This window comes from Pelmatolapia mariae, linkage group LG6, assembly GCF_036321145.2.
Source record: "Pelmatolapia mariae isolate MD_Pm_ZW linkage group LG6, Pm_UMD_F_2, whole genome shotgun sequence".
In the NCBI taxonomy this organism is placed as follows: Eukaryota; Metazoa; Chordata; class Actinopteri; order Cichliformes; family Cichlidae; genus Pelmatolapia; species Pelmatolapia mariae.
Window position 1 is genome coordinate 1245342 of NC_086232.1, and position 12913 is coordinate 1258254.

Here is a 12913-nt window from a genome sequence, read left to right on the forward strand (position 1 = left end):
GGCCCTGGTGTGGTGTAGGTGGCCTAAGCTGGCTGCACAGGTCCACAACCAGAAGCACAGGCCCTGGCGTGGTGTAGGTGGCCTAACCTGGCTGCACAGGTCCACAACCAGAAGCACAGGACCTGGTGTGATGTAGACGGCTTCAGCCAGAGCCACAGGCCCTGGTGTGGTGTAGGTGGCCTAACCTGGCTGCACAGGTCCACAGCCAGAAGCACAGGCCCTGGTGTGGTGTAGGTGGCCTAAGCTGGCTGCACAGGTCCACAGCCAGAAGCACAGGCCCTGGTGTGGTGTCCATGGCCTCAGCCAGAAGCACTGGCCCTGGTGTGGTGTAGATGGCCTCAGACAGAGCCACAGGCCCTTGTTTGGTGTAGTTGGCCTCAGCCAGCACCACAGGCCCTGGTGTGGTGTCCATAGCCTCAGCCAGCCGCACAGGCCCTGGTGTGATGAACATTGCCTAATCCAGCAGCACAGTCCTTGGTGTGTTGTAGACGAACTCATCCAGAGCCACAGGCCCTGGTGTGCTGTACATGGCCTCAGACAAAGCCACAGGCCCTGAAGAGGTGTCCATGGCCTCAGACAAAGCCACAGGCCCTGAAGAGGTGTCCATGGCCTCAGCCAGTAGCACAGGTCCTGGTGTGGTGTAGACGGCCTCAGACAGAGCCACAGGCCTTGGTGTGGTGTAGGTGTCCTAAGCTGGCTGCACAGGTCCACATCCGGAAGCACTGGCCATGTTGTGTTGTAGATTGCCTCAGCCAGAGCCACAGACCTTGGTGTGGTGTTCATGGCCTAAGCCAGAGCTACAGGCCCACAGCAAGCAGCACAGGCCCTGGTGTGGTGTCCATAGCTCAGCCAGCAGCACAGCTCCTGGTGTGGTGTAGTTGGCCTCAGCCAGCAGCACAGGTCCTGGTGTGGTGTCCATCGCCTCAGCCAGAAACACTGGCCCTGGTGTGATGTAGATGGCCTCAGCCAGAGCCACAGGACCTGGTGTGGTGTTCATGACCTCAGCCAGCATCAAAGGCTCGGGGGTGGTGTACATGGCCTCAGCCAGAGCCACAGGCACTGGTGTGGTGTCCATAGCCTCAGCCAGTAGCACAGGCCCTGGTGTGGTGTAGGTGGCCTAAGCTGGCCGCACAGGTCCACAGCCAGCAGCACAAGCCCTGGTGTGGTGTACATGGCCTCAGCTAGAGGCACAGGCCCTGGTGTGGTGTAGATGATCTCAGCCAGAGACACAGGCCCTTGGTGTGGTGTAGTTGGCCTCAGCCAGCAGCACAGGCCCTGGGGTGATAAACATGGCCTCATCCAGTAGTACAGCCCTTGGTGTGTTGTAGACGGCCTCATCCAGAGCCACAGGCCGTGTGTGGTGTACATGGCCTCAGCCAGATCCAAAGGCTCTGGGGTGGTGTCCATAGCCTCAGCCAGCAGCACAGGTCCTGGTGTGGTGTCCATGGCCTCAGCCAGTAGCACAGGCCCTGGTGTGGTGTAGGTGGCCTAAGCTGGCTGCACAGGTCCACAGCCAGCAGCACAGGCCCTGGTGTGGTGTACATGGCCTCAGCTAGAGGCACAGGCCCTGGTGTGGTGTAGATGGTCTCAGCCAGAGACACAGGCCCTTGGTGTGTTGTAGATGGCCTCATCAGGAGCCACAGGCCCTGTTGTGGTGTAGGTTGCCTCAGTCAGCACCACAGGCCCTGTGTGGTGTGCATGGCCTCAGCCAGTAGCACAGGCCCTGGTGTGATGTAGACTGCTTCAGCCAGAGCCACAGGCCATGGTGTGGTGTAGGTGGCCTAAGCTGGCTGCACAGGTCCACAGCCAGCAGTACAGGCCCTGGTGTGGTGTCCATGGCCTCAACCAGATGCACTGGCCGTGGTGTGGTGTAGCTGGCCTCAGCCAGAGCCACAGGCCCTGGTGTGGTGTTCATGGCCTCAGCCAGAGCCAAATGCCCTGGTGTGGTGTCCATAGCTTCAGCCAGCAGCACAGGTCTTGGTGTGGTGTCCATGGCCTCAGCCAGTAGCACAGGCCCTGGTGTGATGTAGACGGCCTCAGCCAGAGCCACAGGCCCTGGTGTGGTGTAGGTGGCCTAAGCTGGCTGCACAGGTCCACAGCCAGAAGCACAGGCCCTGGCGTGGTGTAGGTGGCCTAACCTGGCTGCACAGGTCCACAACCAGAAGCACAGGACCTGGTGTGATGTAGACGGCTTCAGCCAGAGCCACAGGCCCTGGTGTGGTGTAGGTGGCCTAACCTGGCTGCACAGGTCCACAGCCAGAAGCACAGGCCCTGGTGTGGTGAAGGTGGCCTAAGCTGGCTGCACAGGTCCACAGCCAGAAGCACAGGCCCTGTGTGGTGTAAATGGCCTCAGCCAGAGCCACAGGCCATGGGGTGGTGTCCAAAGCCTCAGCCAGCAGCACAGGTCCTGGTGTGGTGTAAATGGCCTCAGCCAGAGCCACAGGCCATGGGGTGGTGTCCATGGCCTCAGCCAGATGCACTGGCCGTGGTGTGGTGTAGCTGGCCTCAGCCAGAGCCACAGGCCCTGGTGTGGTGTTCATGGCCTCAGCCAGAGCCAAATGCCCTGGTGTGGTGTCCATAGCTTCAGCCAGCAGCACAGGTCTTGGTGTGGTGTCCATGGCCTCAGCCAGTAGCACAGGCCCTGGTGTGATGTAGACGGCCTCAGCCAGAGCCACAGGCCCTGGTGTGGTGTAGGTGGCCTAAGCTGGCTGCACAGGTCCACAACCAGAAGCACAGGCCCTGGCGTGGTGTAGGTGGCCTAACCTGGCTGCACAGGTCCACAACCAGAAGCACAGGACCTGGTGTGATGTAGACGGCTTCAGCCAGAGCCACAGGCCCTGGTGTGGTGTAGGTGGCCTAAGCTGGCTGCACAGGTCCACAGCCAGAAGCACAGGCCCTGTGTGGTGTAAATGGCCTCAGCCAGAGCCACAGGCCCTGGGGTGGTGTCCAAAGCCTCAGCCAGCAGCACAGGTCCTGGTGTGGTGTCCATGGTCTCAGCCAGAAGCACAGGCCCTGGTGTAATGTAGACGGCGTCAGCGCAGGCCACAGGCCCTGGTGTAATTTAGATGACCTATGTTAGCAGAATAGGCCTCGGTGTGGTGCGGATGGCCTCACCCGGCAGCACAAGACATTGCTGAAAACAGCCAAAAGGAATGTCGTTAATGTGGCCTCATTAATGGACACCAACACCCTCCTTCTCTGGATCAAAATCAGCTCAGTGACATGAAAAGCAAATTCTTACAGCACCTGGTATTCCCAGGCAGTCTCCCATCCAAGTACTAACCAAGCCCAACCTTGCATAGCTTCCGAGATCAGACGAGATCAGGCTTTGGCAAGGCGGTATGGCCGTAAGCTGCTGGCGTCAGCACAAAGCGTCAATTTATGGTATCAAGTAGTGAGGTGGCCAATACTCGCAGTTACGAACACAAGCCTCCAATTTAACTACAGTGTTAATGGTAACTGCATGCTTGCCTAATACCCTAACCAAAGGACTCATTTTAGCCTTTGATCAGCAACACAGGCCCTGGTGTGGTGTAAATGGCCTCAGCCAGAGCCACAGGACCTGGTGTGGTGTAGTTGGCCTCAGCCAGCATCAAAGGCCCGGGGGTGGTGTACATGGCCTCAGCCAGAGCCACAGGCACTGGTGTGGTGTCCATAGCCTCAGCCAACAGCACAGGCCCTGTTGTGGTGTCCATGGCCTCAGCCAGAAGCACTGGCCCTGGTGTGGTGTAGATGGCCTCAGACAGAGCCACATGCCCTGGTGGGGTGTAGTTGGCCTCAGCCAGCAGCACAGGTCCTGGTGTGGTGTCCATAACCTCAGCTAGCAGCACAGGCCCTGGTGTGGTGTCCATGGCCTCAGCCAGAAGCACTGGCCCTGTTGTGGTGTAGCTGGCCTCAGACAGAGCCACAGGCCCTGGTGTGGTGTTCATGGCCTCAGCCAGAGCCAAATGCCCTGGTGTGGTGTCCATAGCTTCAGCCAGCAGCACAGGTCTTCGTGTGGTGTCCATGGCCTCAGCCAGTAGCACAGGCCCTGGTTTGATGTAGACGGCCTCAGCCAGAGCCACAGGCCCTGGTGTGGTGTAGGTGGCCTAAGCTGGCTGCACAGGTCCACAACCAGAAGCACAGGCCCTGGCGTGGTGTAGGTGGCCTAACCTGGCTGCACAGGTCCACAACCAGAAGCACAGGACCTGGTGTGATGTAGACGGCTTCAGCCAGAGCCACAGGCCCTGGTGTGGTGTAGGTGGCCTAACCTGGCTGCACAGGTCCACAGCCAGAAGCACAGGCCCTGGTGTGGTGTAGGTGGCCTAAGCTGGCTGCACAGGTCCACAGCCAGGAGCACAGGCCCTGGTGTGGTGTCCATGGCCTCAGCCAGAAGCACTGGCCCTGGTGTGGTGTAGATGGCCTCAGACAGAGCCACAGGCCCTTGTTTGGTGTAGTTGGCCTCAGCCAGCACCACAGGCCCTGGTGTGGTGTCCATAGCCTCAGCCAGCCGCACAGGCCCTGGTGTGATGAACATTGCCTAATCCAGCAGCACAGTCCTTGGTGTGTTGTAGACGAACTCATCCAGAGCCACAGGCCCTGGTGTGCTGTACATGGCCTCAGACAAAGCCACAGGCCCTGAAGAGGTGTCCATGGCCTCAGACAAAGCCACAGGCCCTGAAGAGGTGTCCATGGCCTCAGCCAGTAGGACAGGTCCTGGTGTGGTGTAGACGGCCTCAGACAGAGCCACAGGCCTTGGTGTGGTGTAGGTGTCCTAAGCTGGCTGCACAGGTCCACATCCGGAAGCACTGGCCATGTTGTGTTGTAGATTGCCTCAGCCAGAGCCACAGACTTTGGTGTGGTGTTCATGGCCTAAGCCAGAGCTACAGGCCCACAGCAAGCAGCACAGGCCCTGGTGTGGTGTCCATAGCTCAGCCAGCAGCACAGCTCCTGGTGTGGTGTAGTTGGCCTCAGCCAGCAGCACAGGTCCTGGTGTGGTGTCCATCGCCTCAGCCAGAAACACTGGCCCTGGTGTGATGTAGATGGCCTCAGCCAGAGCCACAGGACCTGGTGTGGTGTTCATGACCTCAGCCAGCATCAAAGGCTCGGGGGTGGTGTACATGGCCTCAGCCAGAGCCACAGGCACTGGTGTGGTGTCCATAGCCTCAGCCAGTAGCACAGGCCCTGGTGTGGTGTAGGTGGCCTAAGCTGGCCGCACAGGTCCACAGCCAGCAGCACAAGCCCTGGTGTGGTGTACATGGCCTCAGCTAGAGGCACAGGCCCTGGTGTGGTGTAGATGATCTCAGCCAGAGACACAGGCCCTTGTGTGGTGTAGTTGGCCTCAGCCAGCAGCACAGGCCCTGGGGTGATAAACATGGCCTCATCCAGTAGTACAGCCCTTGGTGTGTTGTAGACGGCCTCATCCAGAGCCACAGGCCGTGTGTGGTGTACATGGCCTCAGCCAGATCCAAAGGCTCTGGGGTGGTGTCCATAGCCTCAGCCAGCAGCACAGGTCCTGGTGTGGTGTCCATGGCCTCAGCCAGTAGCACAGGCCCTGGTGTGGTGTAGGTGGCCTAAGCTGGCTGCACAGGTCCACAGCCAGCAGCACAGGCCCTGGTGTGGTGTACATGGCCTCAGCTAGAGGCACAGGCCCTGGTGTGGTGTAGATGGTCTCAGCCAGAGACACAGGCCCTTGGTGTGTTGTAGATGGCCTCATCAGGAGCCACAGGCCCTGTTGTGGTGTAGGTTGCCTCAGTCAGCACCACAGGCCCTGTGTGGTGTGCATGGCCTCAGCCAGTAGCACAGGCCCTGGTGTGATGTAGACTGCTTCAGCCAGAGCCACAGGCCATGGTGTGGTGTAGGTGGCCTAAGCTGGCTGCACAGGTCCACAGCCAGCAGTACAGGCCCTGGTGTGGTGTCCATGGCCTCAACCAGATGCACTGGCCGTGGTGTGGTGTAGCTGGCCTCAGCCAGAGCCACAGGCCCTGGTGTGGTGTTCATGGCCTCAGCCAGAGCCAAATGCCCTGGTGTGGTGTCCATAGCTTCAGCCAGCAGCACAGGTCTTGGTGTGGTGTCCATGGCCTCAGCCAGTAGCACAGGCCCTGGTGTGATGTAGACGGCCTCAGCCAGAGCCACAGGCCCTGGTGTGGTGTAGGTGGCCTAAGCTGGCTGCACAGGTCCACAGCCAGAAGCACAGGCCCTGGCGTGGTGTAGGTGGCCTAACCTGGCTGCACAGGTCCACAACCAGAAGCACAGGACCTGGTGTGATGTAGACGGCTTCAGCCAGAGCCACAGGCCCTGGTGTGGTGTAGGTGGCCTAACCTGGCTGCACAGGTCCACAGCCAGAAGCACAGGCCCTGGTGTGGTGAAGGTGGCCTAAGCTGGCTACACAGGTCCACAGCCAGAAGCACAGGCCCTGTGTGGTGTAAATGGCCTCAGCCAGAGCCACAGGCCATGGGGTGGTGTCCAAAGCCTCAGCCAGCAGCACAGGTCCTGGTGTGGTGTAAATGGCCTCAGCCAGAGCCACAGGCCATGGGGTGGTGTCCATGGCCTCAGCCAGATGCACTGGCCGTGGTGTGGTGTAGCTGGCCTCAGCCAGAGCCACAGGCCCTGGTGTGGTGTTCATGGCCTCAGCCAGAGCCAAATGCCCTGGTGTGGTGTCCATAGCTTCAGCCAGCAGCACAGGTCTTGGTGTGGTGTCCATGGCCTCAGCCAGCAGCACAGGCCCTGGTGTGATGTAGACGGCCTCAGCCAGAGCCACAGGCCCTGGTGTGGTGTAGGTGGCCTAAGCTGGCTGCACAGGTCCACAACCAGAAGCACAGGCCCTGGCGTGGTGTAGGTGGCCTAACCTGGCTGCACAGGTCCACAACCAGAAGCACAGGACCTGGTGTGATGTAGACGGCTTCAGCCAGAGCCACAGGCCCTGGTGTGGTGTAGGTGGCCTAAGCTGGCTGCACAGGTCCACAGCCAGAAGCACAGGCCCTGTGTGGTGTAAATGGCCTCAGCCAGAGCCACAGGCCCTGGGGTGGTGTCCAAAGCCTCAGCCAGCAGCACAGGTCCTGGTGTGGTGTCCATGGTCTCAGCCAGAAGCACAGGCCCTGGTGTAATGTAGACGGCGTCAGCGCAGGCCACAGGCCCTGGTGTAATTTAGATGACCTATGTTAGCAGAATAGGCCTCGGTGTGGTGCGGATGGCCTCACCCGGCAGCACAAGACATTGCTGAAAACAGCCAAAAGGAATGTCGTTAATGTGGCCTCATTAATGGACACCAACACCCTCCTTCTCTGGATCAAAATCAGCTCAGTGACATGAAAAGCAAATTCTTACAGCACCTGGTATTCCCAGGCAGTCTCCCATCCAAGTACTAACCAAGCCCAACCTTGCATAGCTTCCGAGATCAGACGAGATCAGGCTTTGGCAAGGCGGTATGGGCGTAAGCTGCTGGCGTCAGCACAAAGCGTCAATTTATGGTATCAAGTAGTGAGGTGGCCAATACTCGCAGTTACGAACACAAGCCTCCAATTTAACTACAGTGTTAATGGTAACTGCATGCTTGCCTAATACCCTAACCAAAGGACTCATTTTAGCCTTTGATCAGCAACACAGGCCCTGGTGTGGTGTAAATGGCCTCAGCCAGAGCCACAGGACCTGGTGTGGTGTAGTTGGCCTCAGCCAGCATCAAAGGCCCGGGGGTGGTGTACATGGCCTCAGCCAGAGCCACAGGCACTGGTGTGGTGTCCATAGCCTCAGCCAACAGCACAGGCCCTGTTGTGGTGTCCATGGCCTCAGCCAGAAGCACTGGCCCTGGTGTGGTGTAGATGGCCTCAGACAGAGCCACATGCCCTGGTGGGGTGTAGTTGGCCTCAGCCAGCAGCACAGGTCCTGGTGTGGTGTCCATGGCCTCAGCCAGCAGCACAGGCCCTGGTGTGGTGTCCATGGCCTCAGCCAGAAGCACTGGCCCTGGTGTGGTGTAGATGGCCTCAGACAGAGCCACAGGCCCTTGTTTGGTGTAGTTGGCCTCAGCCAGCACCACAGGCCCTGGTGTGGTGTCCATAGCCTCAGCCAGCCGCACAGGCCCTGGTGTGATGAACATTGCCTCATCCAGCAGCACAGTCCTTGGTGTGTTGTAGACGACCTCATCCAGAGCCACAGGCCCTGGTGTGGTGTACATGGCCTCAGACAAAGCCACAGGCCCTGAAGAGGTGTCCATGGCCTCAGCCAGTAGCACAGGTCCTGGTGTGGTGTAGACGGCCTCAGACAGAGCCACAGGCCTTGGTGTGGTGTAGGTGGCCTAAGCTGGCTGCACAGGTCCACATCCGGAAGCACAGGCCCTGTTGTGTTGTAGATTGCCTCAGCCAGAGCCACAGACCTTGGTGTGGTGTTCATGGCCTAAGCCAGAGCTACAGGCCCACAGCAAGCAGCACAGGCCCTGGTGTGGTGTCCATAGCTCAGCCAGCAGCACAGCTCCTGTTGTGGTGTAGTTGGCCTCAGCCAGCAGCACAGGTCCTGGTGTGGTGTCCATCGCCTCAGCCAGAAACACTGGCCCTGGTGTGATGTAGATGGCCTCAGCCAGAGCCACAGGACCTGGTGTGGTGTTCATGACCTCAGCCAGCATCAAAGGCCCGGGGGTGGTGTAAATGGCCTCAGCCAGAGCCACAGGCACTGGTGTGGTGTCCCTAGCCTCAGCCAGCAGCACAGGCCTTGGTGTGGTGTCCCTGGCCTCAGCCAGTAGCACAGGCCCTGGTGTGGTGTAGGTGGCCTAAGCTGGCTGCACATGTCCACAGCCAGCAGCACAAGCCCTGGTGTGGTGTACATGGCCTCAGCTAGAGGCACAGGCCCTGGTGTGGTGTAGATGATCTCAGCCAGAGACAAAGGCCCTTGTGTGGTGTAGTTGGCCTCAGCCAGCAGCACAGGCCCTGGGGTGATAAACATGGCCTCATCCAGTAGTACAGCCCTTGGTGTGTTGTAGACGGCCTCATCCAGAGCCACAGGCCGTGTGTGGTATACATGGCCTCAGCCAGATCCAAAGGCTCTGGGGTGGTGTCCATAGCCTCAGCCAGCAGCACAGGTCCTGGTGTGGTGTCCATGGCCTCAGCCAGTAGCACAGGCCCTGGTGTGGTGTAGGTGGCCTAAGCTGGCTGCACAGGTCCACAGCCAGCAGCACAGGCCCTGGTGTGGTGTACATGGCCTCAGCTAGAGGCACAGGCCCTTGGTGTGTTGTAGATGGCCTCATCAGGAGCCACAGGCCCTGTTGTGGTGTAGGTTGCCTCAGTCAGCAGCACAGGCCCTGTGTGGTGTGCATGGCCTCAGCCAGTAGCACAGGCCCTGGTGTGATGTAGACTGCTTCAGCCAGAGCCACAGGCCATGGTGTGGTGTAGGTGGCCTAAGCTGGCTGCACAGGTCCACAGCCAGCAGTACAGGCCCTGGTGTGGTGTCCATGGCCTCAGCCAGATGCACTGGCCGTGGTGTGGTGTAGCTGGCCTCAGCCAGAGCCACAGGCCCTGGTGTGGTGTTCATGGCCTCAGCCAGAGCCAAATGCCCTGGTGTGGTGTCCATAGCTTCAGCCAGCAGCACAGGTCTTGGTGTGGTGTCCATGGCCTCAGCCAGTAGCACAGACCCTGGTGTGATGTAGACGGCCTCAGCCAGAGCCACAGGCCCTGGTGTGGTGTAGGTGGCCTAAGCTGGCTGCACAGGTCCACAGCCAGAAGCACAGGCCCTGGCGTGGTGTAGGTGGCCTAACCTGGCTGCACAGGTCCACAACCAGAAGCACAGGACCTGGTGTGATGTAGACGGCTTCAGCCAGAGCCACAGGCCCTGGTGTGGTGTAGGTGGCCTAACCTGGCTGCACAGGTCCACAGCCAGAAGCACAGGCCCTGGTGTGGTGTAGGTGGCCTAAGCTGGCTGCACAGGTCCACAGCCAGAAGCACAGGCCCTGGTGTGGTGTCCATGGCCTCAGCCAGAAGCACTGGCCCTGGTGTGGTGTAGATGGCCTCAGACAGAGCCACAGGCCCTTGTTTGGTGTAGTTGGCCTCAGCCAGCAGCACAGGCCCTGGGGTGATAAACATGGCCTCATCCAGTAGTACAGCCCTTGGTGTGTTGTAGACGGCCTCATCCAGAGCCACAGGCCGTGTGTGGTATACATGGCCTCAGCCAGATCCAAAGGCTCTGGGGTGGTGTCCATAGCCTCAGCCAGCAGCACAGGTCCTGGTGTGGTGTCCATGGCCTCAGCCAGTAGCACAGGCCCTGGTGTGGTGTAGGTGGCCTAAGCTGGCTGCACAGGTCCACAGCCAGCAGCACAGGCCCTGGTGTGGTGTACATGGCCTCAGCTAGAGGCACAGGCCCTTGGTGTGTTGTAGATGGCCTCATCAGGAGCCACAGGCCCTGTTGTGGTGTAGGTTGCCTCAGTCAGCAGCACAGGCCCTGTGTGGTGTGCATGGCCTCAGCCAGTAGCACAGGCCCTGGTGTGATGTAGACTGCTTCAGCCAGAGCCACAGGCCATGGTGTGGTGTAGGTGGCCTAAGCTGGCTGCACAGGTCCACAGCCAGCAGTACAGGCCCTGGTGTGGTGTCCATGGCCTCAGCCAGATGCACTGGCCGTGGTGTGGTGTAGCTGGCCTCAGCCAGAGCCACAGGCCCTGGTGTGGTGTTCATGGCCTCAGCCAGAGCCAAATGCCCTGGTGTGGTGTCCATAGCTTCAGCCAGCAGCACAGGTCTTGGTGTGGTGTCCATGGCCTCAGCCAGTAGCACAGACCCTGGTGTGATGTAGACGGCCTCAGCCAGAGCCACAGGCCCTGGTGTGGTGTAGGTGGCCTAAGCTGGCTGCACAGGTCCACAGCCAGAAGCACAGGCCCTGGCGTGGTGTAGGTGGCCTAACCTGGCTGCACAGGTCCACAACCAGAAGCACAGGACCTGGTGTGATGTAGACGGCTTCAGCCAGAGCCACAGGCCCTGGTGTGGTGTAGGTGGCCTAACCTGGCTGCACAGGTCCACAGCCAGAAGCACAGGCCCTGGTGTGGTGTAGGTGGCCTAAGCTGGCTGCACAGGTCCACAGCCAGAAGCACAGGCCCTGGTGTGGTGTCCATGGCCTCAGCCAGAAGCACTGGCCCTGGTGTGGTGTAGATGGCCTCAGACAGAGCCACAGGCCCTTGTTTGGTGTAGTTGGCCTCAGCCAGCAGCACAGGCCCTGGGGTGATAAACATGGCCTCATCCAGTAGTACAGCCCTTGGTGTGTTGTAGACGGCCTCATCCAGAGCCACAGGCCGTGTGTGGTATACATGGCCTCAGCCAGATCCAAAGGCTCTGGGGTGGTGTCCATAGCCTCAGCCAGCAGCACAGGTCCTGGTGTGGTGTCCATGGCCTCAGCCAGTAGCACAGGCCCTGGTGTGGTGTAGGTGGCCTAAGCTGGCTGCACAGGTCCACAGCCAGCAGCACAGGCCCTGGTGTGGTGTACATGGCCTCAGCTAGAGGCACAGGCCCTTGGTGTGTTGTAGATGGCCTCATCAGGAGCCACAGGCCCTGTTGTGGTGTAGGTTGCCTCAGTCAGCAGCACAGGCCCTGTGTGGTGTGCATGGCCTCAGCCAGTAGCACAGGCCCTGGTGTGATGTAGACTGCTTCAGCCAGAGCCACAGGCCATGGTGTGGTGTAGGTGGCCTAAGCTGGCTGCACAGGTCCACAGCCAGCAGTACAGGCCCTGGTGTGGTGTCCATGGCCTCAGCCAGATGCACTGGCCGTGGTGTGGTGTAGCTGGCCTCAGCCAGAGCCACAGGCCCTGGTGTGGTGTTCATGGCCTCAGCCAGAGCCAAATGCCCTGGTGTGGTGTCCATAGCTTCAGCCAGCAGCACAGGTCTTGGTGTGGTGTCCATGGCCTCAGCCAGTAGCACAGGCCCTGGTGTGATGTAGACGGCCTCAGCCAGAGCCACAGGCCCTGGTGTGGTGTAGGTGGCCTAAGCGGGCTGCACAGGTCCACAGCCAGAAGCACAGGCCCTGGCATGGTGTAGGTGGCCTAACCTGGCTGCACAGGTCCACAACCAGAAGCACAGGACCTGGTGTGATGTAGACGGCTTCAGCCAGAGCCACAGGCCCTGGTGTGGTGTAGGTGGCCTAACCTGGCTGCACAGGTCCACAGCCAGAAGCACAGGCCCTGGTGTGGTGTAGGTGGCCTAAGCTGGCTGCACAGGTCCACAGCCAGAAGCACAGGCCCTGGTGTGGTGTCCATGGCCTCAGCCAGAAGCACTGGCCCTGGTGTGGTGTAGATGGCCTCAGACAGAGCCACAGGCCCTTGTTTGGTGTAGTTGGCCTCAGCCAGCACCACAGGCCCTGGTGTGGTGTCCATAGCCTCAGCCAGCCGCACAGGCCCTGGTGTGATGAACATTGCCTCATCCAGCAGCACAGTCCTTGGTGTGTTGTAGACGAACTCATCCAGAGCCACAGGCCCTGGTGTGCTGTACATGGCCTCAGACAAAGCCACAGGCCCTGAAGAGGTGTCCATGGCCTCAGACAAAGCCACAGGCCCTGAAGAGGTGTCCATGGCCTCAGCCAGTAGCACAGGTCCTGGTGTGGTGTAGACGGCCTCAGCCAGAGCCACAGGCCTTGGTGTGGTGTAGGTGTCCTAAGCTGGCTGCACAGGTCCACATCCGGAAGCACTGGCCATGTTGTGTTGTAGATTGCCTCAGCCAGAGCCACAGACCTTGGTGTGGTGTTCATGGCCTAAGCCAGAGCTACAGGCCCACAGCAAGCAGCACAGGCCCTGGTGTGGTGTCCATAGCTCAGCCAGCAGCACAGCTCCTGGTGTGGTGTAGTTGGCCTCAGCCAGCAGCACAGGTCCTGGTGTGGTGTCCATCGCCTCAGCCAGAAACACTGGCCCTGGTGTGATGTAGATGGCCTCAGCCAGAGCCACAGGACCTGGTGTGGTGTTCATGACCTCAGCCAGCATCAAA

The 12913-nt window shown here is 60.0% G+C and overlaps 2 pseudogenes; both read right to left on the minus strand.

Annotated features, from left to right (window-relative positions):
• Positions 1–3234: 3234 nt before the first annotated feature.
• LOC134629973 (5S ribosomal RNA) lies at positions 3235–3353 on the minus strand (annotated as a pseudogene).
• A 3945-nt stretch (positions 3354–7298) lies between these two features.
• On the minus strand, positions 7299–7417 carry LOC134630040 (5S ribosomal RNA; annotated as a pseudogene).
• Between the last annotated feature and the right edge of the window lie 5496 nt (positions 7418–12913).